Here is an 11,929-nt window from a genome sequence, read left to right as displayed (position 1 = left end):
AAGGCTTGAAAACAAATTCAATTACTCTGTGTTTACATAGTATTAGAACCATTGTGAATTATGTCTCCTTTTATTTTTCAATGGCTTCCACTTCTTCTTCAACCTCCACTGTCAACACTATTGGTTCTCCTTCTCCCACCTCACTTATCACTATTCATCATCTGATCACCATCAAACTTACCTGTGACAACTACCTAGTGTGGAAAGCTCCAATTGTTCCTTCCTTATGGGGCAACATTTCTATGGCTATCTCGACGGAACCAAACCTACTCCATCTCGGATTATCACAGTTTCAGCTGATGGTGCCACTCAAGCTCTCCAAAACCTAGAGTTTCAACACTAGCATTTGCAAGATCAAATGATACTTAGTGCCATTATCTCCTCTATCTCTGAGAAAATTCTGGCTCATGTGGTTAAATTTACTACCTCTTGGGATGTATGGAAAGCATTAGAATGCATGGTCGCCTCCCAATTTGAGGCAAGGACAATGCAAATCCACTATCAGCTTGCCACTTTGAAGAAAGAAAATTCATCTATTGCTAATTATTTTCACCAATTCACTACACTGGTTGACACACTTGCTGCCATTGCTCTGCACTTGAATGATTTTGAAATCGTCTCTTTTCTTCTCGCTAGTCTTGGATCAGACTATGATTCAGTTATCACATTAGTGATTGCAGGGGTTGATCCTCTATCCATTGAGGACTTGTATGGGCATTTATTAGCTTCGACTTGAACATCAACAGCCAACCGTGGGCCTCTCACTTGCAAGGGCCAATTTTGCAGGCTGAGGGACTTTACGTGGTGGTCGTGGAGGTGGCTCCTCCCCTCCATCAATTCGTGATTCTTCATCTAGCAATCAAAGGAATTCTCAAGGACAGGGGAGTGGTCATGACCCTTCTTTTTCCCCTTCATGTAATCATCTCTTCTGCCAGGTTTGCCAAAAGACAGGACATACAACCTTGAAGTGCTATCACAGGTTTGATAATTCCCTCTCCATTAATACTTCTAGCAACATGCATGCTCTGCTCACTACTCCACAGGCTACATCTGACCTCAATTGGTACCCTGATTCTGATGCAACTCATCATCTCACATATGATTTTGCTAATCTGAATGTGAAGGCAGAGGAGTACCATGGTCCTGATCAAATTTGCATTGGTAATGGTATTGGTTTGAATGTTGAACATATTGGCTCTACTAAATTATCCACCCCTACCTCTTTTTATCTTTTACATGATGTTTTACATGTGTCTCATATTACCAAATATTTAATTTATGTTCACAAATTCACCATTGATACTAGTACCTCTATTGAGTTTCACCTGCCTTATTTCTTTGTGAAGGATCGAACAACGGGGGGAGTCCTGCTACGCATGTTCAGTAGAGATGGGTTGTACCTTTTTCCTTCTGCATCAAATAAATTACCTTCATCGTCATCTGTCTTTGTTGGTGAATGTATTTCTCTAGCGCAATGGCACTCACACTTAGGACATCTCGCCTTTCATATTGCTAATAATGTTCTTTCCAAATTTAGTTTACCTATTAGTTCTAGAAAAATTGTTCACCCTTGTTTTGCTTGTTTTAGTTCTAAGAGAAAACAACTTTCCTTTTCATTGTCTAGTACTCAAATAAATTTTCCTTTTGGATTTAATTCCCACTAATGTATGGGGTCCATCTCCTATTTGCTCAAAATTTTGTTTCAAATATTATCTCTTTTGTAGATGCATACAGTTGCTACATACTTGGCTTTATCCCATGACAAATAAAAGTGACATGCTATCTATTTTTATTAAATGGAAAATATATGTTGAGCTTTATTTTAATCGAAAAATAAAAGTTGTTCAATCTGATTGGGGAGGTGAATATCTCTCACTTAACAATTTTTTCCAAATCTGTGGCATTACTCATCGTTGTTTCTCGTCCTCACATGCACCAACAAAATGGTGTTGTTGAGCGTAAACACTGTCATCTTATGGAAACTGATTTAGCTTTACTGTATCATGCTCAAATTCCTCTTCAATATTGGGAAGATGCGTTTCAAACAGCTTGTTATATGATAAATAGACTCCCTACTTCCAAAATACAAAATTTATCTTCTTATGAAAAATTGTTTACTCAAGCACCTGATTATAATTTCTTAAGTGTTTTTGGTTGTGCATGTTAGCATAATTTATGGTCCATCTCCTATTTACTCAAAATTTGGTTTCAAATATTATGTCTCTTTTGTAGATGCATACAGTCGCTACACACTTGGCTTTATCCCATGACAAATAATAGTGACATGCTATCTATTTTTATTAAATGGCAAATATATGTTGAGCTTTATTTTAATCGAAAAATAAAAGTTGTTCAATCTCATTGGGGAGGTGAATATCGCTCACTTAACAAATTTTTCCAAATCTGTGGCATTACTCATCGTTGTTTCTCGTCCTCACATGCACCAACAAAATGGTGTTGTTGAGCGTAAACACTGTCATCTTATGGAAACTGATCTAGCGTTATTGTATCATGCTCAAATTCCTCTTCAATATTGGGAAGATGCGTTTCAAACAGCTTGTTATATGATAAATAGACTCCCTACTTCCATAATACAAAATTTATCTCCTTATGAAAAATTGTTTACTCAAGCACCTGATTATAATTTCTTAAGTGTTTTTGGTTGTGCATGTTAGCCTAATTTATGGCCTTATAATTCTCACAAACTTCAACCATGCTCAACTCAGCGTGTCTTCCTTGGTTATAGTTTACTTCACAAAGGATATAAATGTTTGCATTTTCCTTTAGGTCGTGTTTATATTTCTAGAGATGTTCTCTTCAATGAAGATGTCTTCCCTTTTGCTAAGATTTGTTCCACAAATCTCCAGTCACTGTCTAGTTTAGATTTCACTTCTTTTCAAGTACAATCATCTTCTTAGCTTCAAGCAGCTGCTTCATTCTCCTCTGGACCATCTTCTTCAAATTCTATCACACAAACTTCTCTGACCCATACTAAAACTCCATTGACCCATACCGAAACATGTGCTACCCCACAATTGTTGGCCCACCCTACACCTATTTTACCCTACTGTGAATCACTCCTACCACACATCTCTTTGCCTCCCACATCTCTCACAAATACAACCCTTGTCGATAGAAATCCTCCTCCCTTACTTCCTATTGTCATTGAAACTCAACCCACTCATCCCATGATCACTCTCTCCAAAAACTTGATTACCAAACCCAAAACCTTCAATGACAGCACTGTGCGATTTCCTGTTCTAAGAGCTCTTCTCGCTGATGGCGCGATGTCTCCATTGTGGAGCCTACTTGTTTTACCACTGTTGTAAAAGATTCCAATTGGCATGCTGCTATGAATTCCAAATTTGATGCTTTACTAAAAAATCAGACATGGGTTCTTGTTCTTCCTGACACTACTTGCAATGTCATTAGGTGCAAATGGGTGTTTCGGATTAAGCGTAACGCCAATGGCTCCGTTGAACGCTACAAAGCTCACCTAGTAGCCAAAGGATTTCATCAATTGCCTAGAGTCAACTTTGGAGAGACCTTCAATCCTGTAATCATACCCACTACGATTTGGACAATCCTCTCTATTGCTATTTCCAAAGGTGTTGAAAATGCCTTCTTACATGCTAATTGGCATTTTAATTTAGTTGGTAATTTGTTTGTGCTACCACGCTTATTGCATGCTAATTGAATTAATTAATTAACTTGGCTAATTAATTGGTTAATTCATAACAAAGGGTCAATACATTCTTGGCCTATCATGTGGTATTAGAGTAGGCACACTCTAATTAGGTTTTAATCTTTGCTGTATGATCCATTGACCCCTGTTGTCATGGCTGCAACCAGCTTGAAGAGATCTTTGTTTTCAAATACATCTTGTTTTTCTAATCTCTACTTGTTTGAGTGTATTAGAAAATGCAAGTAAAAAGTTATTTGAATTATATTATGATGACTATTGGAAAAGATCTCAGCTTAACAAAGAAGAAACTAGACTACCTCAGAATGAAAATGTGCAAAAGAGTTCGTTTGAGAAGAGTGAAAGTTAAAGGCTTTTTTCATAAAAGGTAGAGGAGAGAACACCATTCCCACCGATATGTCATCTAAGCATGAAGTATGCTTCATGATGAAGTCTACATTTAAGGTTATAGACATGTGTTTATGGTACCTTGATAGCAGCTGCTCAAGACGCATGACTAGAGACCGATCTCTCATCAAGATTTTCGAGTCTAAGAAAGGTTGTAATGTCACTTTTGGTGATGGGAGCAAATCATAGATTAAAGGAAAATGGATCATCTCTCTACCTGGACTGCCAAACATCGCAAATGTTCTATATATAAAAGGTCTGAGAGTGAACCTGTTGAGCATAAGTCAAATATGTGATCAAGACTTCATGGTACTATTCTCTAAAGGGAAATGCCTTGTCATGGATGAGTCTAGGAAGAAACTCATAAGTGGTGTTCACACTCTGGATAATTGTTATGGCTTGGTTCCTGATGCTGATATTGTGTGTAATAGCATTTGTTTACCAAATGAAGATCTATAGCACCAAAGGATGGGACATGCTAGTTATAAAAATCTTTCAATTGTATCTAAGCATGAGTCAGTCTTGAGGATACCAAAGCTCAGTAGAATAAGCAATATGGTGTGTGGACCATGTTAGCTTGGAAAACAAATGAAAGCTAAACATCTGGGCACTTAGACATTCACTATATCTAGACCATTGGAGCTACTGCATCTAGATCTCATGGGTCCAACCAGAATCGAGTCTCTTGGTGGAAAGAGATACATAATGGTTGTGGTAGATGACTTCACTAAGCACACTTGGCCCATCCTTCTATGATCCAAGTCTGATGCTCATGAGCACATTGAAGTCTTGTGCACAAGATGGCAGGATAAGAAGTGTTTGAAGATTGATCGAATTCGAAGTGATCATGGTGAAGAATTTGAGAACTCAAACATGAAGTTCTCAACAAAATGGTGTTGTAGAAAGAAAGAATAGGGTTATTCAAGAGATGGCTAGAGCCATGTTGCACAACAAGGATGTGGCTAGAAACTTATGGGGAGAAGTCGTCAACACTGCATGTCATACAATTAACAAAGTGTACTTTAGACTCGGTACCAAGAAGACTCCTTATGAACTATGGAAGGGAAGGAAGCCAAATGTTAAATATTTTAGAATTTTTGGAAGTACTTGTTTCATTCTCAAGGATAGAGAGAATGTGGAAAAATTTGACTCCCGAAGAGATGAAGGAATATTTATGGGATACTCCTTTACAAGCAAGGTTTGTCAAGTATACAACAAAAGAACTAAAAAGGTAATGGAAATTGTGAATGTTGTTATTGATGAATCTTCAGAGTCAGGTTCTGAGAAATTAGGTGAGGAAATCCCCAAAGTAATTCTTCCTCTCAAGCCTAAGGACATTCAAGAAATTGTTGATTAGGAGCCCGCATCTCCAAGTACTCCTGGCACTCCAATTGTTATAGAAGGTTTAGCAGACATATCTACTTCACTTGATTCTGAATCCCATGAAGAGAAATGACCTTTCTCAAGGATCAAATTGAATCATCCTCCTAAAGTTATTGTGGGAAACATGAATGAACTTATACTAAGGAAGCGTGCAGTTGATAAATGTGTTGCTAACTTTGTGTCTTATTCTTGTTATTTGTCACAAGTTGAACCCATTAAAGTTGAGGAAGCTCTTCAGGATAAAAGCTGGGTTGAAGTTATGCATGATGAACTGCTTCAGTTTCAAAGGAATGATGTCTGGACTCTAGTACCAAGATTGGAGGGTGAGCACATCATTGGCACAAAGTGGATATTCCACAGTAAGATTGATGAGGAGGGTAATGTGATCCGCAACAAGGCTCATCTTGTAGCTTAAGGATACTTTCAAATGGAAGGAGTAGACTATGATGAGACATTTGCTCCAGTAGCCCGTGTGGAGTCCATCAAAATTCTTCTAGCCCTAGCATGTCACTTGAAATTCAAGCTTTACCAAATGGACAAAAAGACTTCTTTCTTAAATGGGTTCCTTAAGGAAGATGTCTATATGACTCAACCAAAAGGATTCATTGATCCACACTTTCCAGATCATATGTTGTACCTTAAAAAGTCATTTTATGGTTTAAAGCAAGCCCCTAGAGCTTGGTATGATCGGATCACACAATACTTGGTGTCACATAGGTTCATAAGAGGAAAAGCCGATCAGACTTTCTTCATCAAAAGGGAAGATGGCGAGTTGATAGTTGCTCAAGTCTATGTTGACGATATCATCTTTGGTTTGCAAATCCGTCAACAAGATTCAGGTATATTCCTATCTCAATCTAAATATGCTAAAACTCTTGTGAAAAAATTTGGTTTGGAATCTGCTAGTTTTGTTAGAACCCCTATAAGCCCAAATGTTAAACTCACTGTTGATTTATTTGGTAAAAGTGTTGATTTATCTTTTTATAGAAGCATGATAGGTAGTCTTCTTTACCTTACTGCTAGTAGACTTGACATTAGTTACAATGAAGGAGTGTGTGTGCTAGATATCAGGCTAATCCTAAAGAGTCTCGTATGATTACTTTGAAAAGAATCATAAAGTATGTCAAAACCATTGCCGACTTTGGTGTGTGGTACAGCAAAGACACAAATGATGTCTTACCTAGGTATTCTGACGTTGACTGGGCTGGGAAAGCTGATGATAGAAAGAGTACTTTGGAAAATTGTTTTTATGTGGGTAATAATCTTGTCTCCTAGATAAGCAAAAAGCAGAACTCCATCTCATTATCCACTTTAGAGGTTGAGTACATCACTGCCGGTAGCTATTGCACCCAACTTCTATAGATGCAAAAACTCCTCCTTGATTACAATATTTGTCAAGAGCATCTTACTTTCTACTATGACAATACAGTGCCATCAACATCTCTAAGAATCTGGTTCAAAATTCTCGAACTAAACACATAGAGATTTGACATCAATTTTGAAAGCTCGAAAATGTGTTAAAAACATAAGAGTTGTTAAGACCCTCAAATTAAAGTTATGGCTCAATAGATTTTATATTAACTTAATTCTAAGTGCGGAAAAGTGTAAATGTGAGCGAATAAATAAACAATTTACTCTAACACATATTCATATAATCATAGCAGTAAAATGAAATGTAAAAGAGTGGGGAAAAAGAATGAAAACACAGATAGCACGCCGATCTATTATCGAAGAGGAAACTGAAGAATTCGACGAAAAACCTCTCCGCCGCCCTCCTAGTGGTAATCGATCCACTAGATAATCAGTTGTGATACATGGGTTAGTAAGAGACCCTCCAAGCCTAATCTACTTGTTGTACCTAAGCCCTCCAAACTCTTACTCCACTAAGGCTTCTCGGAATCGTGTCTTATTTAGCTCTCCGGATCCCGCAACAAGCTTTATGTTGCATCTGCTATCCTTGGCCTCTTTCAATGCTTCTTAGCAACACCAAATGATCACTCGACACTCTGAAATGGTGTGATAAGTGTTTGGGCTATCAACCTCTCAATGGTATGGAAATGGAGAGGTAGGAGTTAAGGAAAATCCACAAGCTATTGTGTAGAGGATTGTGGGTATAAGAATCTCTAACTCTCAAGGTTTTTGGTTAGGGTTTTTTCTCAAAAGTACTCATTTACATTTGTGGGTAATATGGGTATATATAGTGTGGCTATAGAAAGTGTGTGTGAGTGCCCTTTTTGTGACACTCAGGCCCAAGGATCCCGGGCGTAAATGAAAAGGAGGATTTGGTGGACCGGGCCTTGACTCACCGCAGCTAATGAGCTGTTTAAGAATCAAGTGGGATGCAGAGAATACTCCTGACAATATAAAGAAAATGTCAAACAAGGATATCGAAGAGTGCCAAAAATTAACAAGGTAAATTCAGAAGGAAAGAAACAGGATTAGCAAAGCGATAAAGATTAGTGTTGTGGGGATCCTGGGAAATATGAAGCAATGTTTCATTAATACATTATCTGTTTGATTACAGAAAGCTCACTAGGATGTGATACAAGGTTTAATCAAGCTCAAAAATTGCAGTCTTGAATGACTATTTCAGCCTCCAAAACTTGCAAAGTTTGATTCTCGTTGAATCTGAGTATGTACAATAGTGGCTTTTACAGGATACCGGGAAGCAATACTTGTTTTTCCCTTAGTATTTTCCTTTCTGCACAGATTTTCTGATAGTTTTTTCCTGGAGAATTTCTTCTTTTTTTGTGTTTCTTTCTTTTTTTCTTCGCTGCCTTCTTCACAACCCATCCCCTCCTTTTATAATGGAGTTTTCTGGGCTTCCCGGGGAACCGTTGGTTCCCTTATTTTGCTCTTTTGCAAATAGAGCTTGTCCTGTCCCCATCGTCTCGGTAAGTCCCTTTTCCGTTTTTTCTCATTCTTTCCTTCTCTCAGCTCTGATTCTTTTGAAAGCTTCTGGTTGGCCATCTTCTTTGGGACGTGCTTAAGTATGCCCTTCTCGGCATCCCCATTTCTAGCGTCTTCCACTTTTCCCTTTTCTTTCCTATTTGGGCGGAATCCTGTTTTGCCATTTTTGAAAGTCGTTTGTTATCATTCTTCTTCCCTGTCCTAGTTCCCCAAGGCCTTTTCTGTCTGTGCCATGAAAGGTCGCTCGCGTTTTTCTTTTATTTCTTGTTTTCTTCTTCTGTCTTCTTTCTATCGATCTGTCTCAGTCTTCCTTTTTCTTTGTGCCTGAAGGGATCAGTGCTTATTGATGGTTCCTGAGGATCCTTGCTTCCTATACTTTGCCGTGGTCCTCTTTTTTTTGGATGCTTCTTTTTTTTCTGGGCTTCAGGATCCTCTGGGCCTTTCTTTTATTCCTTCATGGGTCTCCCGTATCCATTACTTTGGGCTTAGCTTGAATTTTCCTTTTGGGCTTGACTTGTTCTTTTTTGGACTTATTTCACTATGACCCTTTTTAGACCTCAACATTTAGCCCCCCGAGCTCGTGGGTTGCCTGAAGCCCACGCGTGAGTGATTTAGGTTTCCTAAGATTTTCGTGGGATCCCCTTTTTCTCAACTTCTACTGGGTTCCCTTCCTTTTTACTTGGGATCCCGGCCCTTTTCTGCTACTTTTAGTCACCTCCTTTTTGCGTGTCGCATTCCCTTATAATTATTACTTTTTGCAGCTTCCTCTTTACACGGGACGTGGTAGTTGAGTATTTGAGGTAAAACTCCTCTATCCACTTTTCTCGTTTCCCGTTACTTCTCATTAATAACCACTGATTAATCCCTTCTTCAAATTAAATTTTTTGACAACTGGCGCATCTTTCCATAAACTGCTTTCCCCAACTGCTATTTGCGCCTTTATTGTAGCCGTTTCATCTTATCACTTTGCTTCTCTGAGTCTTTCACTCTTTGAGTTTCTCTTTCTTTTTCTCTTTTTCTCTGTTACTCTGGTCTTCCCCCTTTTCACACTTTCAATCTCCTTTCTTCTCATAGTACGTGTTGTTCCGATGGCTTCTTCTTCTTCTCGAAAGAGGAGAGAGCGTACTCCCAGTCCTTCTGAGGGTGAAGATTCTTTTGGTTCTGCTCCGAGTGATTCTCACGAGGTTACCGAACATCCGGCCTTCCCTTTACGGGATCCTTGGTATTCTCCCAGTTTATTTTTCCCTCATATATCTCATGGTGAGGCTCCTCCATCCCCTCATGTTTGGATGTTTTCTAGCCAAGCGGGTTTCGCTGGTTCCGCCCAGGTTCCAGATCCTAGAGAGATTTTTTATCTTCAGATTAGACAAGGAATTCGAGAGGCGGTTCCTATTTTCTTTGATTTTGTTCCGAGAAAGATTCAGGGCTGGCCTATATGGGTAGACAAGGAACTGTCTGATGCTGAGTTTGTGGGTCGCTTGGAGCGCGCCGATATCCTAAAAGCAGTGGCTATTTCTAGAAACCTTGAGGGCTTCAGAGACGCCAAAGGGCTCAGGCATCTGGTACGTCGTTGGTGCCCTTCCCTTCATACTTTTTTCTTTTCTGCTGGTGAATTGACGATCACCTTGGAAGATGTGGTTAATAACTTCCTCTTCCCGGTGTTTGGTGAAGAGAGCCCCTTTGATATTAATCTTTCTAGTGAGGATCTCGTGGTAGAAGACAAGTTGTTTGGTCATTTTGGTGGTCGCGCTGCCTCTTATGATGGTAAGCCGGCTAGGATGGGGAGATGGGTGATGACCCTCTCTCGTGAGAAGGATAAGGAAGTGAGGTGGGCCGGTTTTCTGGCTTTTTGGCTTAGTAAGTTTTTGTTTAGTGAGTTCCCTGGGTACGGAGTTAAGTCTTCCTTTTTTGCATTGGCAATCAAGTTGGCTATAGGTACCCAGTATCTTTTGGCCCCTCTGTTTTTGGGTCATGTTTACTCTCAATTGGACCAGCTTCATGGAGATGAGACTGAGGGTGATTCTTGTTATGTGATCACTTCATCTCTTCATTGTGCTATTCTTCAGATTTTCATGTGGGACCGTTCTGCAGCTACTTTGGCCAAATGTAGGAATTTGAAATTTGTGAAGGACAAGTTCCAAGGATCCCCCGACATAGTGAAGGGTCTTTGTGGCAATTCTACTGATGCTTTTCCCATCATTTTTCGTTGGATTAGCTTGAAAGGTGGTGGCCTCAATCTTGTGGAGTTATTTGACCAAGCAGGGAGCTTACATTGGAGATCCCCTCGTGAGTTTGGTCCTGGCTTTGTGTATGATTCTGTGTTGTCTTCTTTTTTATCTTCTATAGGTAATACCTTTGACTTGCGCCGTGGTGATGAGGGTAGTCTGGCTTATCTTGCCTGCATTAGCCCATTCTAGCTTCCTGTGCCTTCTTCAAGTGGCCCAAAATATACTCATTATTCAGCACATCGGGTGCTCCGACAATTTGGTTTTGACCAAGACATTCCTCCAGTCTTTAAGGACGTGGTGCCATCCCTTCCTTCTTTGGATCCTTTCTTGAGGCTGCAGGCCTTTTCTTATTGGTCACGGAGGAGCCCCCAATTTGCAGTGCCTAACTCTCAGAAAGGAGTCTTTGCTTCTAATGGCTACACCAGTTATTGGAGAAGAGTACAAAAGTCTTTTGTTGACTATGTTGGCTCTGGCACAGTTTGGGAAGCCCCAAATCTTAGCATTGTTTCTACTCCGACATCCAATAGGCGTTTATCCCTTCCTACTGCTGGGATTGTTTCTGCTGCTGCAAGCAACAAGACTGGGTTTGCAGAGTGGCATGCCTTCGGGGGAGGTTGGGTGACTTATGGACAGGATTTTCCTGAGACTTGGCTGGGTGATAGTCTCATCATTGGCGCTTCCTCTGGAGTGCCCATCAAGAAAGGTGCAGTGGAGACGATAAGTGCTGCCACAACTCCGAGTAAAGGTAAGGATGTCAGGCCGAAGAAAATGAAAGCTGTTGATGTTGATGAAAGTACAAGGGGTGTGGAGATAGGTTCTGAGACAAAAAGAAGAAAAACTGGGAAATCTCAAGCACACTTGGCATCTCAGGAAGGCAAGGATGTCAGGGAACCTTTGGTTTCAAGGACCCGGAAGAAGACCAAGGTAGAGTCTTCTTTTTCCCAGGTTCCTGTGACTGCTTCAGTCCATGGTTCTTTAGGATCCTCATGTTTGGTATCCCAGCCTCCTTTAGGACCCTCTGGGCGTACTCGTAGTAAGTAAAAGACTTCCAGAGAATCTATAGAAAGAGAGAGAAGGGCAAGACTTCTTTCCTTCTTCTCTCTTTTTCACTTGTTCACCTTGTTGCACTTATTTCTATTTCACTGACGAGTGGTGATTTCCTTTGCAGTCCAAGCGCAAGTCTGATCACAAGAAGGGTAAAAACCAATCTTCTGGTGACGACGTGGTATGTGTGTTCCCCCTTTTTTTTTTTGGTTCTCTCCCTTTTGTTCTGACATTGTGTTGTTAACATTTCCCGCTGTTGTGTTTTTTTTTTTTT

General features: G+C 39.9%; 1 non-coding gene across 1 annotated transcript; it reads left to right on the top strand.

Moving 5' to 3' along the window:
• The first annotated feature begins 594 nt into the window (after window positions 1-594).
• On the top strand, window positions 595-733 carry LOC115988270. The gene has a single exon (XR_004091439.1). It is a non-coding gene; the product is annotated as a small nucleolar RNA Z247 (small nucleolar RNA).
• The last annotated feature ends 11,196 nt before the right edge of the window (window positions 734-11,929 follow it).

This window comes from Quercus lobata, chromosome 4 (genome assembly GCF_001633185.2).
Source record: "Quercus lobata isolate SW786 chromosome 4, ValleyOak3.0 Primary Assembly, whole genome shotgun sequence".
NCBI lineage: Eukaryota > Viridiplantae > Streptophyta > Magnoliopsida > Fagales > Fagaceae > Quercus > Quercus lobata.
Note: the sequence above shows the minus strand (reverse complement) of the source record. Positions and strands in the feature narration are given on the sequence as shown.